Consider the following 11448-nt stretch of genomic DNA (forward strand, 5'->3'; position numbering starts at 1 on the left):
AGACCAGGGCCATAAATAGGACTTTATTTTTTACTGCAATGCATTAACATAATGTGAATCATCACCACTACAATACACTTATGTTACTTTACCTCCTATTTATTCTTGTCTATGTGCTGCTATACATTATAGCCACTTAATATGATGATTATTTGTGTTTTTTTTATATTCTGATTTGTTGTACTGTAATTTTAATGTTTCTTATTCTGTAAAGCACTTTGAATTACCTGTATGAATTGTGTTGTACAAAAAAACTTGCCTTGCCTATTATACACAATCATGTTTACAGGCCATTATTAAGGACAGGGCAATCCATATTGATAAGTGTGAATTTGGGATCCCAGGCAAGCCCGGAATGCCTATAGTTTAACTGAGCTGGAGGACATCACAGAATTTTAGGGCTCTATTCTATGCTTTTTAACTGTCAAAATGAATCCTTGGTTTAGTTCGATCATTTGATTCAAACATGGATCTGAACAGGGCACAGGTGGTCACATCATTTGGAACATTTCTCATCAGTTCACACTGTTTTCGGGCTCTTTCTCAGAACATTTGACGCAGCTCTCATTCAGAAACACACATGATCAGTGAATTACCTTGGTTTTCAATACTACAGGCCTGTCCTTATGTGCAGATGTTGGTCTATACTCTGTCACTTTTAATATAGAAACACATAAACACAAAAAAGACTATTTGTGAGCACCTTAAATCTAACAACAAAAGATTCTATACATGAATCAAACAAGGAGAAGGACACAGATGGTATGAATACAGGGCCCACATACAGTGTATATTCAGTGAGATGTAAATGTCAAATTTTATATAAAGAAAACACACATTACAAAAGTAGTGTTGATGTATTTGCTATTCTTTCCATTTTCTTCAGCATATACTTTTCTAATCAAATACTAGTCTGAAATGGGTACAATGTACATTTATTTACAAATATAACTAATAATAAAATACTGTCTTACTGTTCCTGTCCACAAATCTATGTGTAAAATGTGAACCTCAATGGCAGACTGCACTAAACCAGTGACTCTCTGTGGAAAATGTGAGAAGGACTAAAGCTTCTGAGCCGCCGTGTCAAATGAATAAAAGAGCAACAAAAAACACATGAGCAAATGTTGAGTTTTTATTGTAAAATTTGCTTTTGGAGGACAATTGATCAGTTTTGAATGAAAAACTTAATTTTGCTGGGATAAAGTTTTGTTTAGGATAACTAACATCCTATTATTTTGCATCAATTTTCAATAGAGAAATGTGTCAAAACTATTGAAAAAAAATGTAATTAATATATGTAATTAATATGTAATGTTGTAAATCTGTATTTTGTTGGTCCTATCCACATGAAATAAAAACTGGCACATAGTTCAACGTCTTTACTGTCAGCATAAAACAAAGGTGACATGTTTTTTATTTCATATAGCTTCAGAAAGTGGTGCCATTATTTAATCTCAAAAACGTGATTGCTGTGTCATCAAGCCATAAGATTAATGTGATTTAAGTTTGTGGAGCCAGTCTCTAACAAATAATGATAAGGTTTAAGGTTGTGGATCATACATTTTTCCAAAAACAGTAAATCTCCTATAGCGTTATATAGACCCAGCATCTGAATTTATCGTCATCAAATGGACTATGAACCTGTTCGTTACGGTTTAGTCCTGGTTCAGTCCTGGTCTAATCCTTATAAGGAGTGAAACAGGTCTAAAGATCTCTGTGACCCGTTCAACTATAAAGGAACAATATTTCAAAAAGTTATTAAACTATTCCCTGCCCCGTGAGGCTCATTTAGAAAGTATTTATTGCAGACTTTAACTGCGGTTATCAGGTATGGCTTTAAATCAAATCATAGCAAGATTTCTGTTTTCTTTTCATGTACCTGGTCTCCCCTTGACCTGTGGCCAAGAATTTCAAATAACATAATATTATAAACTACTATAATACGATATAGATGTTGTATTTTGCTCTGATTTTTTTTTTTTTAATCTCTCCTATTCCCAAACGTAGATTGTTGGGACACATTTCCAAATTTATGACACAAAATTAAGCTTTTAGTGAGTCATGTTTGAGTAACTATTGAGCTGTCTACATCTCCAAAGCTCAAAACGCTCTGTTCCACCTTGTGATGTCATGAAGTGGTAGTTTTCAAGTTAACAGCTCCTTTTACTTTTTTGTTCAGCAGACATTGACAATCGCAGGGACAAACGCATCCAAATGGTTCTAGTGAAGATGTATGAAGCTTAAAAACACAGTGGAGCACTTCCTGTATTACCACATGATGACATCACAAGGTGGAACAGAGTGTTTTCAGTTTGAGAGAAGAACTCAGCCTAAATATGCAGCGTTTGTGTGTTAAACGTGAGCCCTTTAAAGAGGCATTATACTGCTTCGGCCTATTTAACCTCTGGCCCACGTTATAATCTGTCCATCATGTGCAAACACGCAAACACTCAAATAAAAGATAATTTGTGGTCACTCCCCTCTGCACATGAGTCACTTTTACTACATTGTCCAAATTGCTTTGCTTTGACAAGTTTTCACAGACAACTATGACAACTGTGGGCAATAATAAACACGTGACTGCTGCGAGGAACATGTTTTAGGATTTATTCATTTAAAACAACAATTGAACAGCCGAAGATTGCAATGAGATTTAAACTAACAAACTAAGAGCATAATTTACAAGACATAGGCGAACCTTCAAACTTAACCAGGCCACTTAGAACACTCCAGTCAAAATTCACGCCACAATCATAGTATTTTAGGAAGCAAACACACATGCAGCACAGGCACAGCAGTAAGTCTTATTTTCTTACAAAGCCACAACAATATAATGATTTATTATCGATTCTATTTCAAGATGGAGGATACTGACAGAAATTAACTGTATATCTCGATGTTTTTTAGCATTCTCTCGATGTCATTATTCAGTCAAAAATGTGCTAAATGTTTGTTAAAATGATTGAACGGTAAACTTAAATACAAAAGTGCAGAAATATCACTTTATAACCTTGTTTGGAGGATCACACTGCGACTCAGCCTACTTTTTATTTGGTGATACTTTATTATATACTAAATACATCTTAACTAGCCTTAAGAAAGCATGAAGGCAAACTTAAATTATAACGGCAGTAGCATGAGGGACTTATGGGGAGGCAAGCAGTCTTGGGGTGGACATCAATATTCAGTCGAAAACAATTTAAAGACGCCACTTTTTATACAAACTACATTGTAAGTGAGTGTATTTGTCTGACCAGTGAGAGGTGCATTGGTCAGACACTTATAATACAGCCTCATGTGTCACAAACATCACCTTAAACACAGCCCTGCGTTAGAACAGCACCCTGACGCTCATCTAAGTCACCTGAAGAAATGTCCTGTTTTTCCCTGGAGCAGGGCAAGTTCAGAACAGCCACATTCCGACATCGTTACTGCTTTAACTCTGTGGCCTCATAAACACACAGGTCAGAGGTCAGAGGTCAGATGGGTTGCCCCAGTAGCTGTCACGCAACAGCTCCATCTGGATTCTCCTGTTCACAAAACTAGCCCCGAAACTAACTCAACGTTTGATGAAATACTGTCTGTATCAATAACTAACATCTAATCACTAGAAACGTGAAGCTAAAGTGAGTTATTTTATTCTCTTGTGTTGAAAGTTGGCGCTGCTGTTGTTTTTCCCTGCCGCACGTGCGCACTGGAACCTCCTCGGACGCCTGATTCCTCCAGATTACTCCACGGGGGTTTGTTCAGCAGAGTATGACCCTGCTGTGGTCCTCAGTACTTATGTGCAAACTTCTGAAAACAACGGGCTGACTCTGTGGTAGTAAAAGCCCATGTTGAGAGAGTGGAGTCTGCTCAGCGGCCAGTAGGGTGTACCAAAGCACACTGTGACTATGACCATGCTTTAAACGGGCAGAAGTTTAAAGGGAAATGGGATTATTTGGACATATTTTGCAACTATTTAATAATAATAATCATTCCTTTGACACGCAATGATTTTAGATTTTATTGGCCAAGTGCTGCTTACTTTGATTGCCTGGAACGTACATCATTATAAAGTGAACAAATAGTTTATTACAAATGATTCAGGCTTAGTAACTACTCAATTAATGCCCTAACTCAACTCCTGACCCCTTAATGAAGTAAACCTAGTTAAATCTGGGCACAGGCAACTCGATAGTTTCTATGTTGGCCCCTATTTGAGCAAAAAATTTACCCTACTACAAACATATAAGCAGATCTTGAGGTCAAAATATGTCCACTTTGTGCCGTCTGCGTCTAATTATAAAGATTTATATTGTCATAGAAACAGCAAGTGCGTGATTAGTATGCTGTTGTTGTTGAAAGTTGTGAGAAGCACTTATAAACTCATCATGGTGAATAATTACGATGCTCGGAGTTCATAAGGCAAGAGAGGAATAACTTTGGACCACTACAACCTTTTTAGGTTTAAAAAAAAAAGAAAAAAAAAAAGGAAAAAAAATAGTTAATTAAATATTTGTTCATCATAAATTACGCCTTTCTTCATGCTTTATTGCGGCTGTTTTGATCAGCTCCTTTAACATACACGATATTCTAATTTTGCATCTCTATCACGTCTATTTCAGGCAAAAAGGCATAACATAAGGAAAAAACATGCTCAAAAAATAAGCTGCTTGTTAAAGTGGATGTTTGTGGCCCACCCTAAAACCTCTGACATGATGAAACACGAATGGATGAATGGACAAAGAGGAGAGGTACGAGGAACTTTGCACGTACTCCAGGGGCATGAGAGTTGACGGTAGAGAGGCAACTGCAAAAGAAAAAACAAAACGCTTGAAATTGCAAATGATATTTTACTCACCACAATAAAGATTTGACAAAAGATCACACACCCAGTTGTTTTCTATTGTCATGTGACCAGCAAAGATTCAGATTAAACAAAGTATTTCTTAACAAAGATTTAACACATACTCAGAGGTTTTGCCCGGAATCTCATTACTGGAAAACCTGATTTCCAGTATTGAGAAAATGTAGGGATGGGCAATGTACCTTTTCTGCTTGTTTCCATGGAGATAGCATTGTTTTTGCCAAGAATACTCCACAAAACGGCATTAAACCCGTCTATCAAAGCGGGGATGACGCCACCAGGTCAAGTTACTCAATTACAGGTCAGATCTGTGCACAGGCAACCCCACCCACAGTAAGAACGCATATTTTTCTTGGCATCGTTTGGCCGTAAACACACATGTAACTGAATACACGCATAATAGATAAGTATAAAGCCATATTGTGAAACATTACAAGCCATACAAAACAATCTCCATGGAAAGAAGGAAGCACTAGCAAAAAGTTAGCGCGCCTTCAATTTATGTTTTTAATTTTTTATGGGGGACATTTTAAGGACTTTTTATGATTCAAACGATAAAATATTTAGTTAAAATGTTAAATTGCAGTCTTAAATCTTCATAATTTCCACCCTTTTAGTTCTTTTTTTGCTGTTTTTGACCTAATTTTGCATCTTCCCAACAACATTTCTGACATAATAACATATACTCTGGAAATAAATAGCAATACGTTGACTATAACCCCATAACGAAGCTAATGGAAGGTTTGCCCTACCTTTAAATGATTTAGTATTGACTGGATAAGCTAAAATGTGGGCCACGCATGTCAGATTTTCATGCATCTGTGCACCCATAACATACACCACCACTCCTCCTCCACTCTTAAAGGGCTCCACCTGCTTTTTCCCCATGTATCTGAGCAAAACCTGTCTTTTGCGGCGATACAGATATGATGTATAAGCAGCTCTCGAGGTCAAAATATGTCCGTTGTTTGCTGTCAGTGCACATTCGCGTGGTTAGCATCCGCTCTGATCTCTGAAAGCTGTGAAAAGTGCTTATAAACTCATCGCAGGGAGTAATTAGGATAGTCAGAATTAGGTAAAACGCTAAAAATCTGATATAGCGCCTTCAAGATGTTCCATAGTTCCATTAAACTTATTATCACTGTAATTTGTTGATGTATTTTAGCAACACTTTGTCTTACTGCTTGCATCTAATCGTAAATCGTCTTATTTTCAGTTTATGCTAGTTGTTTTTTGCGTTAGAGTCACAACAAAACTCCGCTCTGGCGTCTGGAAGTTGTGAAAAGAGCTTATAAACTCATTGCGGTGAATAATTAGGTTATGTAAATGAGGGATAACGAGTTTGGATAAGAATGAACCAGCTCTATTAACTATTTTTCACCATTTTAAGCCAAAAACCTGTTACAGAACCTTTAAACTCCTTACACTTATCTACACTCTGCCAATACAACTGCATCTTACGGCTTATCTGACGTTTTTAGTTCAGTTTTTATTTCATTTCAACGTGGCGCAGTTGGAACATGTTGAAAACGGCTTATCAGACATTAGGTTTTGACACTGGCCATGTTCAAACGAGCACCAAAAATCTGTCTAATCCTTGTCTTGCTTTCTGGAGTTATCAGATTATTAAAATGCCATGTAAATAGTTATGTAAAATACGAGTAATTCTTTCAGATTTTTCACATTTGTGCAGGTTTTAACATGGTAAAACGGACAAACCGATGCAGCAAAGACAAAATGATAGAAAACGTTAAACACCGGTGAGGTTTTGTTTGTTTGTTTCTTTGTTTTTTACAAGATTCATTGAACTTTGTCTTTCAAATATCACAGTACCACTGAAAACCCATGGGTTAAAGTCTCTGTAAATGATTTTTCTTGCGTCAGTACAGATCTATTGAATAATCGGTTAAAAATAAGGTAAAAATAAACCTGTTGCGTCATGTCTGCAGCTAATTATTAACTGTTTTATTGTCCGAAAATTTGGAAGAGCACGTTCGCATGCTAGTTGTTGTTAGAGACTTGTGAAAACTGCTTAAAAAACTCAGCGTGGTGAATGATTTAGATGCTTGGAATGTATTAGGTAAGTGAGGAATAAGTTTGGACCTCTGCAAACGATTTAAAATAAACTAGTTTTTCCATGTTTTTAAGAAAATGAGGTACAGCGCCTTTAACTGACACATGTTTTTGATTATCAGATATCTCGAAAATCGAAAATCACATCTTAAAACTGCGTTCTCTGATCATTCTTGTTGGCCATATGATGTGTCCATACTCTGAACACTGCGTTTATTTATGTGAGCGTGACGTGACTGTCTGATGACCCACCTGGGGATGCTCCTGGCTCTCACGTCTTTTCGTCCGCGTCTCCGTTTGACTTGGTGTACGGCACGTCTTTGTCTGCAGCCTCTTTCTGCCTGAGACGACACAAACACAACGCAGAGGCTCCCGTGTTACACAAAGTTGACTCATGGGAACTTTTAGCCACGTTAAAATGTCAAAAACAGACCTGGAGTTGTGTTTCATTCTCACGTTTGACCCTTTATTCTCCAAAGCTCAAAATACTTCATTCCACCTCGTGATGTCATAGTAATAATAAGTATCTTTTCTATATTTTATTTCTTGTTCAGTTGAATGAGGAAGTATCAACAACAACGTACAAAACAAATGTGCGTAAAATAGGTGCTGTGTGCTGTTTAAAATGTGCTGAACGATTTGGAAAAATATCTAACTGCAATTTTTCTGATAAGCATTTGCGATTTTTGTTTTAATTATCGGATTCTGTTCAAGGTTTTTATGTTGTCATTTTATGTGTCATGTGACAGAAATATGAACTGATAAACTAATACAAGAATCACATGTTTGTACTAGAGTTGTCAAAAGTATTAAAAATCAGATATTAATCGATACTAAAACTAATATCGAAACTAGATACTCATTTGAGCAAATATCTATACTGCAAAAAATCACTTTAACGGGACAAAATGTGATCTTTCCTGAGCTTTTTAATGATGTTAAGCTTTATCAGAATGAATATGAGACCTCATGCTAAGATAAAGAAAGTACTATATATGAAAATTACATTATATTATTAAAAGTGTACCCTTTTTATCTTTGTGGTATCGTAATCAGCAAGAGTTTCAAATTTTAGTATTGTCACAACACTCATCTGTACACATCTAAACTACAGATTGGGAGTTTTTGATGGAGAATAATACGGATATGTTGTTGTTTAGGGGAGAAACATTTCAGTCTTTGCGATTTGCTAATTCCATCCATTCAAATTGCGATGCCGATGAATCTTGCAGCTCTAGCACGTGTTCTTATGTTGAGCCCGGTACAGCCCCACATGTGCTGAGCGAGTGCACACAGGGCCAGAGGCTTTGCACACTGCACTTTAGGTCTATTAGTCACTATAGAGTGGAGAGCTGCGGTGCTCACCCTCCATCAGCGCCTCTATTCAAAAGTCAAATGCTCGCTTGTTATGTATCGAGCCACTTAAAGCACACATTGTGGCTCAGGGCAAACTCCTAACAATTACAGCATGATTTGAAATCAATGATGCAGACAGGTTTGACCCAGTCTGTGGCTCCCTGCCATGTGTGGGCTCTTAGAAATCTGCATGGACTTTGATTTCACAAGCTTTTCTGTGCCGCTTCATTTTTCTGCCAAAGTTCTGTTCTGCCAAGGCCTCCCTAAATCTGTCCCATAAGCCCAATGTCAACCAAAATACATGGTCCTGAACCTAACCCTGATTCTAACCCTGTCCTTAATTTGATTGTGAAATAATGTATTTTTAAAAGTGAACAATTACTATATAACCCCAGTGCAAAGTGACATAACTGCATAAGAAGAAAATGAACTATGAACTATTCTATTGCCATTGTATTTTTAGGATGTTTCCGCTGAGAGTAAGAATAACTTTTTCAAGGAAGGTCTGAGCTGTTGTACCTGTTTTTGGTGGAGGACCCAGAGGAAATGTACGCAGACACATGGAGAACATTCAAACTACACACAGAGAGGCCCCATACTACTCCAGAAATGAACCGAGGAAGTTCTTGCAATGAGGCAAAAGTACTAACCTCTGTTCCACTGTGTTGCCGTATATAACGTGCTCACTCATCTAAACTTTGACTGTTATGACCATGTTTGAACGTGTTTTGTGCAAATGAATAAGACAATACATGGAAAAAGAGTCTAGAAAAGCATGGTAAAAAGTCCATAAGTAAAAAGTCCACCTGCATGAGTATCTTTATAATCATTTACTCACGGCCTGACTTTGTTGCGGAAGAAGAGCTGTCTGAGGACGAGGGCGATGCTGGTGAGGACCATCATGGTGGTGCACATGGTGATACTGAGGGAGGGCTATCTCCTGGAGATCTGGTCTTCCATTGAAAATTCCTTGAATTATACAAGGAGCGACAGTGGGACTATTCCCCGTGTTTCCACCCGACTGCACTCACAACTCTGGAGATTACGTGGGGAGGATTAGCCTGGATCAGGGAGGGGGTTAGACAAGACTGGAGAAGGTAAATAAAGCAGGCTGTGGCACAAGAAGGAACTCTGATCAAATAGGCTGTGTTCATAAGTTCATAATGTTGTTGTATTTGATGGAGAGTAGAAGTCAGTTTAACTCAGTAGTGTTGCTTAGATCGATGTCACTTCTGGATCTAATGTGCGTCAACTGATTAAAAACTAACAATTACATGCATTTGAAAAGAAAGAGCTCACTTGTCACCTACCATTTACAAACAACATTATTTCATCTCAGATTAACAGACTTTAGTGCAGAAATCGGCAATATTTTCCAGTCGTGATCAGGTTCTGGTTTAGGTTTAATGTATTTTCGTCTCCTCATAGAGAAAATTGGCTCAGAGCAGAGGTCAGCAGCATCAACAAACAGACATGATGTGACGTAACAAAAGACAAAAAGAACTGGACAATGTACAATCAGTCACAGTCAGTCCATGTTGTTAATCAATTTTATGGACTCGAGCAGAAAAAAACGTTTTTTATCTGCTATTTTTATGTAAAGAAACCCTGTATCTCCTTCCAGACGGCAGGAGCTCTTACTGTGAGTTGAGCACATGACTGTTCAAAAACGGTCTGTGGTTCAGATTAAACACACTCATGATGTTACCAGACAGTTTTGTTAGTCTAAAGATCTGCAAATTGATATGTTTTTCATTTTTCAAAATTTTCTTGTAAGCAGCCATGTTTGTTTTGATATGGAAGGACATTGAGCGTCCCTGATTGACTAATCCACGTAACAGCCACGCCCATCTGAACTTCGGGAGATTCAACAGAGTCCAGTCTCAGATCTTTGCCCAATATTGGAGGGTGTTTTCTGGATCCACGATAGTAAGACATTTACTATCAAATGTCCCAATAGAAAATGTTGCCATATTAATCGTGCAGTTTAATGTCACGCCATGTTCAAATGGATAATGAGGCCACTTTTTAACACCAAAACAAACAAAACAAACAGCTTAGTTCATTCGTGTTGACAGAGAAGTTCCTGAATTTTGTCCCAGTTTTGGTTTTATGTCCAGTAATTACAGATACAACCATAAACCAGGTTCAAACCAGTTGAAATATTGTATTTCAACTGGTTTGAACCTGTCCTTTATCCCCCTCAGGCTCTGCGTACATGATTTCAAACCATGAGTCAGGAACATGTTTTATTTTGAACTTTTAACCCTACCCACTTAGTGCCATAGTGATATTGCACCGTGGCATAGAAACAACTGTCTGGGATCATGTCGTTCAGTTGTTTCCTTGCAGTTTTCCGATCTCTGCCTATTATTTGGTTTATTGTCACTTGTGATTTAGCTTCTTTATTAGTTATTACCTGAGAAAATGTCATGTAGAATAAAGATTATATTCTGCAGAGTCAATTTCTTCAGTTTTTACCAGACAATGCACCATGTCAAGAGCATTTATCGTTGCATGAATAAATTAAAATCAGGTCCAGGCCTTTTAATTACAAATACACTCCTTTAGCAGCCCTCTCTTTGCAGGAATCTCAGTGAGCCTTCTTTTATTGTGTTCTGACCGAAAATAGGGCCCAGCGGATCATTGTTGAAGATATTACGAGGCTGTTTCTAAAAATACCGGGGTAATGACTTCCCCCTAGGCTCGCTGCACCCATCCTGCAATATATTAGGAGAAGAAAAGCCATAGTGGGATAAATGGAGGTAAAAATAGATAGACCTCCGAGCTACTTATAATTAGCACTGCTGACTCAAGCGGAGAGTAAGGGATCAGTAGGGCAAGTTAACGGAGGAATGGAGTGTTGGTGTTTATCAAGAAGGAGAGAATTATTTTGATTTGAGCGTATTTTTTGCCAAAGGAGGGTCCGGTGGCGGTTGCCTTAGCCAGAGAAAAGAAATGGTTTGAGAAAGGAAATACAATCCATTTTTGAGCAGGAATGGGGGCCTTAGACATCACCTTTCCCTCATATGTAACTCCATCGTCAGACTCAAAGCAAACAAAGAGAACAAAGAGAACAATGGAGTTAGCCAGGTTGGCAATAGGTGTGAAAAATACCCATTAGTAGCTCAACAGATAATGCAGCACCAGCAATCTGACCAGAAATG

This window comes from Periophthalmus magnuspinnatus, chromosome 8 (genome assembly GCF_009829125.3).
Source record: "Periophthalmus magnuspinnatus isolate fPerMag1 chromosome 8, fPerMag1.2.pri, whole genome shotgun sequence".
NCBI classification, from domain to species: domain Eukaryota; kingdom Metazoa; phylum Chordata; class Actinopteri; order Gobiiformes; family Gobiidae; genus Periophthalmus; species Periophthalmus magnuspinnatus.